Genomic DNA, 12,912 nt, shown 5'->3' with positions numbered 1-12,912 from the left:
ATAACCCTGGCTGTTTAGAGGACAATAAACCCCTAAAATAAAACAAAACATTGAAAAATGATCAAATGTTTCTGACAGCTGTTGTAATTGATTAAAATCAAATTTCATGAATTAATAATTAAAATCAAATTAAAAATATCACTGATAAAAAAATAATGTATTGACGCCATTGTGTAAATATTAAAAAGAAACAAAAACATTATACATGTTTTTAAAAGCAATGCAGTTTTCATGACATTTACCGTATACATGCAGGTGTGCTTTCCTTACACACAGGTATAGTATTGGCATGAACTAATGGAGGGAAGCCCGCCACTTGCTCACTCGAACCATTGATAGATTTAATATACATTGAAAACAAATTGATACATGTTTAGTATTGTACTGGATATTGTGGTCGGTGTTGTGTTGGAATTTGAGAGATTTAACTCGCTATAGTGTTAATTCTTACCGTCAAAGCTGTCGTACAGGTATGTATTATTACTTATTATAACCCAATACTTGCATGTTTAAACTGGATTCATTTTTAAAATACAGTACTAGAAATGGAGATTAGGTAAGAAAGTTACTGGGATATACATACACTCTGGTAACACTGTGTGCTGTATTATATAGGTATATATTTACCTATACTGCCTTATGTTTAAGGTGTGAGACACACAGTCATTTGTGAAATAATTTAAATTGTGGTGTGTTTGGAGGAGTTTTTTTTGAGGAACTAAAGTATATGCACTAAAACTTTGGTAAGTCCATGATGTATACAGAGTATATTCAAACGTATATATCCTAGGTGTTGATTGACATGTTTAGTAAACAAATGGTTCACAATCTCTCCATTGAAAGCTAATAATCTTATGACTGGTTAACAGCTGTGTATTTATCATGGCCGTGATGGTTAAAAACTTACAAGGTGAGAATTTCTATACTTTAAACACAAGTAGTTTTTTATTGACAGGTTTTGTTGATGTTTCCCCAGATTGAGTATAATGTATATAAACTGTCACATATCAATTTGTGTTTGCTCAACTTCATGTAGGCGGACCAAAAAGATTGAAGTGTCTGTTTAGTGTATTGAGGATCTAGCACAACTGTTCATATGATATTGAATTCTATTAGCATGATTAATTTCATATTTCATGTTAGATTTTCTTCGTTTGTTTTTAAAAAACTAAAACAGTCCTACAATACATTTTAAATGGTTCTCTATCTAGCGATGATCACAGAAGATGATCTTTCTGTACCAAGACATACATGACGTCATGTACATGAGTGTGATATCATTTGTATATGATGTCACAGTTTCCATACTGACTAGGCTAATTAGTATGTTTATTGTACGTGTACGGGTGTCATTGTGTTTTAATATTGTAGGGTGTCATATGGTTGTTATTGTACGGGTGTCATATTGTTATTGTACGGGTGTCATATGGTTGTAATTGTACAGATGTGATATTGTTGTTATTGTACGGGTGTCATTGGTATTGTACGGGTGTCATATGGTTGTAATTGTACAGATGTGATATAGTTGTTATTGTACGGGTGTCATATTGTTATTGTACGGGTGTCATATTGTTATTGTACAGGTGTCATATGGTTGTTATTGTACGGGTATCATATTGTTATTGTAAGGTGTCATATTGTTATTGTACAGGTGTCATATGGTTGTTATTGTACGGGTGTCATATTGTTATTGTACAGGTGTCATATTGTTATTGTATGGGTGTCATATTGTTATTGTACAGGTGTCATATTGTTATTGTAGGGGTGTCATATGGTTGTTATTGTACGGGTATCATGTTGTTATTGTACGGGTGTCATATTGTTATTGTATGGGTGTCATATTGTTATTGTACAGGTGTCATATGGTTATTGTACAGGTGTCATATTGTTATTGTACAGGTGTCATATGGTTGTTATTGTACAGGTGTCATATTGTTATTGTACAGGTGTCATGTGGTTGTTATTGTACGGGTGTCATATTGTTATTGTACAGGTGTCATATTGTTATTGTACAGGTGTCATATTGTTATTGTACAGGTGTCATATGGTTATTGTACGGGTATCATGTTGTTATTGTATGGGTGTCATATTGTTATTGTACGGGTGTCATATTGTTATTGTACAGGTGTCATATGGTTGTTATTGTACGGGTATCATGTTGTTATTGTACGGGTGTCATATGGTTGTTATTGTACGGGTGTCATATTGTTATTGTACAGGTGTCATTGTTATTGTACAGGTGTCATATTGTTATTGTACAGGTGTCATATGGTTGTTATTGTACGGGTGTCATATTGTTATTGTACAGGTGTCATATGGTTATTATTGTACGGGTGTCATATTGTTATTGTACAGGTGTTATATTGTTATTGTACAGGTGTCATATTGTTATTGTACAGGTGTCATATGGTTATTGTACGGGTGTCATATGGTTGTTATTGTACAGGTGTCTTATTGTTATTGTACGGGTGTCATATGGTTGTTATTGTACGGGTGTCATTGTTATTGTACGGGTATCATATTGTTATTGTAAGGTGTCATATTGTTATTGTACAGGTGTCATATGGTTGTTATTGTACGGGTGTCATATTGTTATTGTACGGGTGTCATATTGTTATTGTACGGGTGTCATATTGTTATTGTACAGGTGTCATTGTTATTGTAGGGGTGTCATATTGTTATTGTAGGGGTATCATATGGTTGTTATTGTACAGGTGTCATATTGTTATTGTACAGGTGTCATATGGTTGTTATTGTAGGGATGTAATATTATAATTGTACGGTTTAATATCAATGTTATTGAATCACATTGAAGATATTGCATGGTATATTTATGTAAAATTATTCATTTTCTTATTGATCAAATAAACTATATGGCTAACATAGATTTTTTATAAGTAGAGTTTATATATGTATACATTTGAGCTGTCCATAGAGCCTTTTGAAACATAGGATTTGTTGTAGATTAAGAAACAAAAAAAGGACCCCACTTATTTTCAGGAATTCCATTAAAACTATGCTGTCAAGGATCCAATTTAATTTGAAAAGGATTGCCATTTAATTTATAAAATACCCAGTGAAAATCTACATCAGTACCACCATAGATATTCAGGAATGTTATTTCAATACAAAATGGAGACAGTGGAGGTTTTAACTTCTGATTATACAATTCATAAATAACTCATGTACTGTGTATTGAGTGGAAAACCTGTTCCATACAGAGGCCAGCTGACCTCACTATAGGCTAATAAAGGTCCATTGTCTATGCTAACGTTCCCTAACCATATATTTGTTTACTCCATTGTCTTTCCTAGGGAAACAAGTATTATTGTACTTATAATTGTCACCTTGTCAAACTTTCGATCACTTCTCTTGTGTTCTGGTAAATTAGACGTGTTCAGTTTTGAATTTGACAAAGTAGGATAATTAATAAACAATTCTACTGTTGAATCGTTATATCAATTTCTCATCCTTTGAATTCTTTCTCTTTTTAAAGGTAAAAACAGAAAGAATGGTTGTTTTGACAGTGTTAATACACACGTCAGGATGACGTATAAGGTATAATGTTACGGTCAAATCAAGGGTCTGACCACAATTTCTGCATCCTAATTTCTTTGAGATTTTTCTCTCAAACATAAAATTTTAAGAATACAAGACTACTGAATTACATTCATTAGAACTGTAGGTCTAACAGATAAGCAGATATACTGTAAATTTTGATAATGCAGGAATTTTTTTTTCAATTAAGTTGAAAATCTTGGCTTATTTTAAAGCTATATCAAATTTTATAAACAAACTTTTATTAAGTTTGGATTTTTAATGCGGAAAACTGGTGTATTCATGCTTTACAGTTTATTTACTGTTAACCTTCAATTAATTAAGTCTGATCATAATGTGTAATGGATCATCAAATTGTATTTAATGAGGAATATCGCTGATAAAAATATTTTTAAAGCCTTCTCAGGTATAAAAGAGAAGAATTTTAATGGTTCATTTTAAAAATCACAAATATTTCAGTAGTATGACTATAATTTTTCACAAGTGGATGAGTAAAACATTTTAATATATTCCATGCATGTGATTTAATGTTTAATTAGAAAAATAAAATGCTTCCCCATCAAAAAGTAGGGCAAGTACTTTGAGATTCTAACGACATGTTGAAATGTATCTGATTGTGTGTGATATTCATCTGAATATGAGCAGTAATTAAGAAATGCAATGCAAACTAAGAACCGTTCTAAATGATCTGTACTGAAATACATGTATATCATCTTTAAATATTCAATTTTGACACAATGTTACTGGAATTTACACCAGCAGGGAGTAGGTTATAGACGGTCTGTAGATTATTGTAATGAAAGCCTATATATATATAATTATATTAAAGTCATTTAAATGTTGAAATCTCTAAAAATCTTGTTCTTTATGACTTGAAGTTGAATAATGAAGGGATGTGTAACTCTTATTTTTTGATGTGATAAAGTATTATATATAGTAAAGTATACATAATGATTTAACAAGTTATAACGTATCTTGATTCCACAGTGATACTTAAATCTCCATGTTCAAAGTTAGTGGTCGTATGTATGTCCTGATTAATTTAATACCCATGCATGGTTACTTTAATTTTGAATCCTCGGGGCAAAATATTTTAGAAGCTAAAAGGAATTCATTGAGAAGTGACTGTCTGTGAAATCGCTTTACTTTACCCCAATACACATACAGATTTTAAAAACCCATAACTGTTTGTTTGCTATAGGGCCTAAGGAATGTTAATGTTTAGTTTGACTTAAAGCTGATCTGAAAAACCTACTGAAGTCTGTTTATGAATTTAATCTTCACTTGTATAATTGTTGATTTTAGGTATCTGAGTTGTGGTGCAATTTTAAATTCAGTAGTTGTTGCCCATCATTATTCAAGTAGAGTTCAAATTTTACATGTGGTTTCCACTTGGGAGGGAAGGAACAGAATCTTATACATTTGGACAGGGTCGTCCAAAGGTCAGGGTCATTCAAATTTCAGGATCATCCAAAGGCCAAGGTCATCATAGAATTTGGCTTGTATCTTTGTGTCCCCAATTCTTGGACCACATGATCACACAAAATTCAAACATGGGCTGTTGGTTGCTTTATGAAAATGTGCAAATCCTATTGCTTTAAGGCTTGAATGACCTTTAAGGTCGAAGTCACCATTACTAAAAATAGACTTTGTCACAAGTCACTGATGCTGAATATAGATTCTAGTTTGTGTTTTAAAGTTGAAACCAAGCATTATTTGGAATGGTGGTTCTGTTTTTTGGAGATTTTATAGGACTTGACTATTGAATTTGACTTGACCATATCTGAGTCACCTTTGCTGCCTTGTGGCTTTCTGTATCATTTCTCAGTCTTCATTGAATTGAAACTATTAACTATTGAGAATATTGCAGTATGTTTTCTTTGTAAAGTGATGATATACTACTTACAGCAGAAAAAAACATGAAATTAAATAAAATGAATATATATAAATGAAAAACATTTGTCTGAATTTATTATGCAATAGATTTTATTGAGCCAATAATATGGTTAAGGACATGGAACCTTTCCTGCCTTTCCTGAATGTACTGTGTGGATTTTAATTCCAACAATATGTTTTATTTATGATTAAGTTCAGAAATACCAAACCAACCTATAGCACACAAGGATAGCTTTGTTGATTATTCATTATAACTTGTACAGTAAGCTGTGTACACAAACCTTTCAACAATCATCTCTTTTATGTGAGAAGTAGAAATGAAAATTAAAGATCAGGTTTATTATAAAACGTACTGCATATATATTATTTCCTATGTTTAGTTGAAAGACTTCACGGAGGTTAAAAAGATCATTACTTCTGATGGTACACTTGTGTGGCCTTAAGATTAAGGTCTGTTTATCTACATGTCTCTGTCTCATAAGAATGCTTATATTTTTGAAATGTTAGCCCCAGTATTTCAAATTTCTCAAGTTCCACCAGTGGCATTCAGCTCTAACTTGGCCTATACAATGTCCTGACCAAGTATTGTTTTTTTTCTGGTTGTCCAAGATCCACGATGGCCGTCATGGTCAACATGAGTGCCACTATAATATTACAATGGTCTTTAGAGTCGGATGACTGTTAAGGCCCATTATGGGCCTCTTGTATTTCTCTAGCTTAAAAACATGAGCTGACTTACTGGCCAATTAGGTTAATATATACACAAATCCTGGTATAATAGTTTAACTCTCAGACGTCTTGACCAAACAGTGCCATATATAACAATGTGTCCACATTTTGGGTCAAACCTTACTTTATATATTGTACCCTGGAAATAAGGAGTAATGAAAAATACCCTGTCCACACTGGCTGGAACTACTCACTGAAAATTTGGCTCAAAGCAGACAGCATACTCAGCTATGGAGGAAAATTCCAATTAGCCTGAGTTAGTACCATTTACATTATTCTAACAGGATTAATACATCCTCTATTATGGCCTTTCAGCTGACCAGGAGAGCTATTACCAGGTAAAGTGACTTTATTACACTCTCAACTTTCATACTACCCCTCTTCCTCACAAATTCCCCCCCAACAACCCTCAACCCCCCAGAAAACCACAACAGATGCTTTCTTTTATATTGCTCCAGGAAATTTCTTCAATTTCATCTAGCTTACACTTAAAATCGGAAGGAATAATGAGGAATATTATGCCCATGCTAGGGCTCATTATCATACCACAGAGTCACGACCCTTTGTTTTCCAAGCAAACATAAAGGGAAAGTTTGCTAGCATGAGCTCATAAGGTGACCTTTTATAATTTGATTCCAGTTAGGGTTATCTGCCCTTGTCCTCATGCTCTGAACTACTTTCAACAATTTTGTGATAAATGTTTTACAGGATTTTGAATTGTTGTACTGGAAGGTATCAAATCTGGTCTAAATAATTAAATCTTACCAGTTACTGGGATACCTTCGATGAAAATCATTATAAATCCTAGTAAGTTTTTATCTGGGTGACTGTCAATAGTGTGGAGAATGGTGTCTCTGTATTTGGTCATCTAATGTAAATCAATTTGTACTTCACTGTGGTAATGTAAACAGATTACCCAAGGTTACTTGTGATAGTTCCTAATACAGCCACTTCAGAACCCTTCACTGCCGGGAGGTTTTATGTATATTGATGCAGAGTTTTTATACTGACTGAATGCTCAGGTGCCAGATGTTGTTACCTGCCAACAGTGGATTGATGGCTCTATCTTACAAAAGGGTCTTGAAACACCTTGTTGTCCAGGTGATGTCGCAGAGTTGTTTATGTTGATCTTTAACATATAATTATATTTGTACTCATACATGATGTAAATTCCATATTTCAAAATAATTTGACTATCATTATACAATTAGCCTATTATTATATATTTATACGGGGTCAAGGTGCTTTAGTGGTAGCATGCAGGGCTACGTGACTGAAGGGTTGTTGGTTCGAGCCACAGCATGGGCTCTGTGTTGTGTCCTTGAACAAGATACTATACTCTGTTGTGTTCCAGTCGGCTCAGCTGTAAATGAGGATGTGGTAGGGAAGGGCTGAAAAGGCAGCTCCGACTGTAAGCTCCCAAGGGAGGTAAGAAAGACATTGGCTCAGGTTGCTGAGGGCCAGATAACCACAGATGATCATTTGTGAACTGCTCTGAGATGACTGTGTTACTGTAATATAACAATATATAAAAGTTGCTTTGAGTCACTTGGGTACCACCCAACTATAGCTATGTACACAAATAGAATGGTAAACATGTAACAGGAGAGAAGAAAATGTAGCGGCCAGACCAGGGTTCGAACCCAGGACCTCCGAACACTAGCCGGATGCTCTGCCAATTGAGCTACCTGGTCACCGATGATCGACCCAGTCCAGTCCCGCTACACACCTCCCTCCTTTTTTTCAAGTCTTTGCCCTCGAAGACACACGAGACCCTTATACCACCACCGTGGTTATTTTAGTTGGGCGCCAATTTTGTAACAGGAGAGGAGAAAATGTAGCGGCCAGACCGGGGTTCGAACCCGGGACCTCCGAACACTAGCCGGATGCTCTACCAATTGAGCTACCTGGTCACCGATGATCGACCCAGTCCAGTCCCGCTACATAAGCATACCTAAGGACAAGACATTTTCATGAGGGAGGAGAAAAAATGTCAAAAACTTCATAATGTCTTAAAAATTAAAGGTACAAGAGAAAATATCACACAACATACACAATGTAGTTGATTTCAGCAAATGTTTTAAAATCTGAATATATTTTCTAAATCTCCATTCATTAGAATTTTTAACATGAATACCTATGTGAAGAACTTTTTCTTTTATTTAAAATCCTGCATATGGAGTTAGCTTATACACTTTCTGTAACAGGAGAGGAAAAGTGCAATGAAAATAAGTCCTGACGTTTGACAGTCTATCCATTATAGCTACCTGGCCTAGTCCAGTTCTGCTACATATATACCTTATGATATGAGATCACACCCACACATCCCACTTTAAAATACCCTTGATTTAACATGGTTTGAGTATTGGAATATTTATTCAATTTTCCAAACAAATGAAAAAACCTTGCCTTAGGTGATCTCGAGATCAATTCTGTATTTAATTTGAAATGAAACATTTCATTGTAAGCTGATGCTCATATCTGCATATGTAGGAAAATTTTATCAGTTATCCACATTAGACACCTGCTATATTCTCCAGATTTTTACTTCAGTGTTGTGGTGTGTACAATATGTTTGTAGCAGGACTGGACTTGGTGAAATGGTTCAACAAGTACCTGGTAAGTCTGGTTTCTATAGCAGGCTACAATAGAGTGTTACACTATGTGTGTATTGTAGGTATTGTAAACCTCAGATTGATATCATAACGAGTTTACATGTATACAGGTCTAGTCTTATGTTCCTGTATTGACAAAATGTCACCAATGTTCATGGACCCTTTGTCAACGGTTGTTTGAAATATTATTTGAAATTTAAACAATATTCATAGAACACACTTCAACTTCTATTTCAGTAATAACCTGATAACAGGAACACTCTTTTAAATTTGTTCTCCCCCTGGTTGAAGATCTGACAGAGATAATGTAATACCACTGTTTTTCTGTCACTCATTCCCTGTCATTCTGTCTGCATTACAAATAACACTCATTTAGTGGACTGATCATACTCAACTTCACACACTGCTTCTAAGGTCACTGTTACTAAAGAAGATTAGGGGGGGGGGGGGGGGGGGGGGGGGCAGAATAAGGGGGGGGATAAGGGGGAGATGTTGGGAATAAGGGGGAAATGGTTAGAATAAGGGGGTGGGAGAATAAGGGGGTGGGAGAATAAGGGGGAAATGGTTAGAATAAGGGGGTGGGAGAATAAGGGGGAGATGGTACCATTGTTCTGAGGGTCTGAGGGAGAGGGTGAGAACAAGGCGGGTGGGTAGGGGGATACCGTCAGGAGAAGGTTGTCTAAGCTGGGAGACTCCTAGAGAGGGAAGCTGACATGGAAGTGAGAGATTATTTATAATGGCAAGAACTGGAGGAAGTGTGTTCTATCTGAAAACTTCCATATTGGTCACCATTCAATACCCAATTGGTCACACATTCACTTCTTACACTGCCCACATGCACAGTTAAATACTGCATATTTTAAATTAGACTCAACATTTAATAATTCTTCTCTAGAATTTCAATGGCCTGTGATGACAATGACTGTTTTTGTAAATGTATATGGAAGAGTTATTAATATTTTTCTCATAGAGGATTGGTTAATGATGATTATATGGTGACTACGGGTGATGTCACTGAGATCTACATAAGATGTATAATTAGATTGGTGGAAGACTTTAATTTCTGAAGGTACTTAACCCAGAGGGCCTCTCGACCCAGTGTCAGTCCATCATCTATACTCATAGAAATTTACATTACATAATTATTTCTGGTATATTCATGTAGATATAAAAGATAGGTATTTAATTTTAATCTTAGTAAGAAAATGAAATAATGAGAAATTACAGGTCTGTCGCTATACCAACATATAGCATGGCATACAAGTTCCATATCTAATGTCTCCATTAGTACAATACTGGTTTGTTGTAACCTCGACCTCAAAGTCAAAGGTCAATTAAGTGCAAATTATTCAATACCTAATAAGGGGGAAGGGGGGACATATGCTTTTGTTCACTTAAACATTCTAGATTAAATTTTGATGAAATATTTTTTGTGAACCTTAAGATATGTTTTAACAATAGAAAACAAAATAGACACGAAAAAGAAATTGTAATTATTCAAACTCAAAATTGACAAAACGAGAGCTAAATACAAACAAAATTGTTAAAACAACAGCTAAATACCGGTATAAACAAAGTATAAGTTTACAGTTACTGACAGATTTTGTTACCGGTGTGATTTAACTATAAAGATGTAACAACAATTTGCAAAATATAACATTATTTTACAGATCTTACTTAATTCAGGATCGTTTTTGAAATGCTGCAGCCTTATAAATGGTCAATTACTTTTAATACCCGAATGAATAAAGTAGCATTGATATTAGCTGATCGAAGGTAAACCAGCTGTATGACAGTTGTATTACATTTTTCACTGTGGAGGAAACCTTTAAAAGAACGTTTGAGTTCTATCACCTGCACAGGAAATATACAATATTAATAAAGATGAGTTAATGTTTGTATTCCATTAATGTTCCTTCACAGACCCATATATTATGTTCAACTCCGGATCCACACATTGACACAGGGAGGACACTTGCTGAAGTTAATTTGGTCGTTTACGGAATATATTGATCCAATCTCTAAACAGAAATCTGCCGAGGAAGAGTCCATTAAACACACAGATTTTAATAGCCTGATGTTAGTTTAATTGGTTGATCATACGATAAGAGGTACTACAAGTTATTGTAGATTGTTTCTCTTTCTTTTCTTATTTTTCTCTCCTATAAATATTTATAGACAATATTCCATTTTTATCAGCCTGTCTCTAGCTGAGACATCCTGCTCTTTACTCCAGTACAACAGTTTTTCTAGCCTGTTATATTGTGATCTCAGATCCCAATTATCTGACCACTGGTGTAAGGGTCATACTAACCCCAGTTATCTGACCACTGGTGTAAGGGCCATACTAACCCCAATTATATTATCTGACCACTGGTGTAAGGGTCATACTAACCCCAATTATCTGACCACTGGTGTAAGGGTCATACTAACCCCCTATTATCTGACCACTGGTGTAAGGGTCATACTAACCCCAGTTATCTGACCACTGGTGTAAGGGCCATACTAACCCCAGTTATCTGACCACTGGTGTAAGGGTCATACTAACCCCAATTATCTGACCACTGGTGTAAGGGCCATACTAACCCGAGTTATCTGACCACTGGTGTAAGGGTCATACTAACCCCAGTTATCTGACCACTGGTGTAAGGGCCATACTAACCCCAATTATCTAACCACTGGTGTAAGGGTCATACTAACCCCAATTATCTGACCACTGGTGTAAGGGCCATACTAACCCCAGTTATCTGACCACAGGTGTAAGGGCCATACTAACCCAAATTATCTGACCACTTGTGTAGGAGTCATACTAACCCGAATTATCTGACCACTGGTGTAAGGGCCATACTAATTCCAATTATCTGACCACTGGTGTAAGGGCCGTACTAACCCCAGTTATCTGACCACTGGTGTAAGGGCTATACTAACACCAATTATCTGACCACTGGTGTAAGGGCCGTACTAACACCAGTTATCTGACCACTGGTGTAAGGGCTATACTAACCCCAATTATGTGACCACTTGTATAAGGGTCATACTAACCCCAATTATCTGACCACTGGTGTAAGGGCCATACTAACCCCAATTATCTGACCACAGGTGTAAGGGCCATACTAACCCCAGTTATCTGACCACTGGTGTAAGGGCCATACTAACCCCAATTATCTGACCACTGGTGTAAGGGCTATACTAACCCAAATTATCTGACCACTGGTGTAAGGGCCATACTAACCCCAGTTATCTGACCACTGGGGTAAGGGTCAAACTAACTACAGTTATCTGACCATGGTGTAAGGGCCATACTAACCCCAGTTATCTGACCACTGGTGTAAGGGTCATACTAACCCCAATTATCTGACCACTGATGTAAGGGCCATACTAATTCCAATTGTCTGACCACTGGTGTAAGGGCCATACTAACCCCAGTTATCTGACCACTGGTGTAAGGGCCATACTAACCCCAATTAGCTGACCCCTGGTGTAAGGGCTATACTAACCCCAATTATCTGACCACTGGTGTAAGGGCTATACTAACCCCAGTTATCTGACCACTGGTGTAAGGACCATACTAACCCCAATTATCTGACCACTGGTGTAAGGGCCATAATAACCCCAGTTATCTGACCACAGGTGTAAGGGCCATACTTATTCCAATTGTCTGACCACTGGTGTAAGGGCCATACTAACCCCAGTTATCTGACCATGGTGTAAGGGCCATACTAACCCCAGTTATCTGACCATGGTGTAAGGGCCATACTAACCCCAGTTATCTGACCACAGGTGTAAGGGTCATACTAACCCCAGTTATCTGACCACTGGTGTAAGGGTCATACTAACCCCAATTATCTGACCACTGGTGTAAGGGCCATGCTTATCTCCTATTTAAAAATGTTCAGATTAACAAGTTTTTTTTTAACAAATAGGTAAAAAGCTCCATAAAACTAAAATTTCAAAGTTAGGAGGTTTTAGGACTACACGAATCACAGTTGGACAAGATGTTTTATGTTTACGATTCCCCGAACATGGGTCGGTATTTAAATGGAGTAAATCTGGTTAATTTGACATCATACCTGATATCATATATCCAGGTAATTTTGCCTCCCAGGTGATTTAG

The 12,912-nt window shown here is 36.0% G+C and overlaps 1 protein-coding gene across 3 annotated transcripts in view; it reads left to right on the top strand.

The window, feature by feature from the left end:
- The first annotated feature begins 309 nt into the window (after window positions 1-309).
- Window positions 310-12,912, top strand: part of LOC117344856 — a 55,776-nt gene continuing 43,173 nt past the window's right edge. The window contains exon 1 of one of the 3 annotated variants that reach the window (XM_033907703.1): window positions 310-470. The gene's annotated coding sequence lies outside the window, so the exon portion shown is untranslated. Of the gene's footprint in view, window positions 471-646; window positions 744-12,912 lie in introns of those variants that run through there. The other 2 variants (XM_033907705.1, XM_033907704.1) reach the window with 2 other exon arrangements.

This window comes from Pecten maximus, chromosome 16, assembly GCF_902652985.1.
Source record: "Pecten maximus chromosome 16, xPecMax1.1, whole genome shotgun sequence".
NCBI classification, from domain to species: Eukaryota; Metazoa; Mollusca; class Bivalvia; order Pectinida; family Pectinidae; genus Pecten; species Pecten maximus.
Note: the sequence above shows the minus strand (reverse complement) of the source record. Positions and strands in the feature narration are given on the sequence as shown.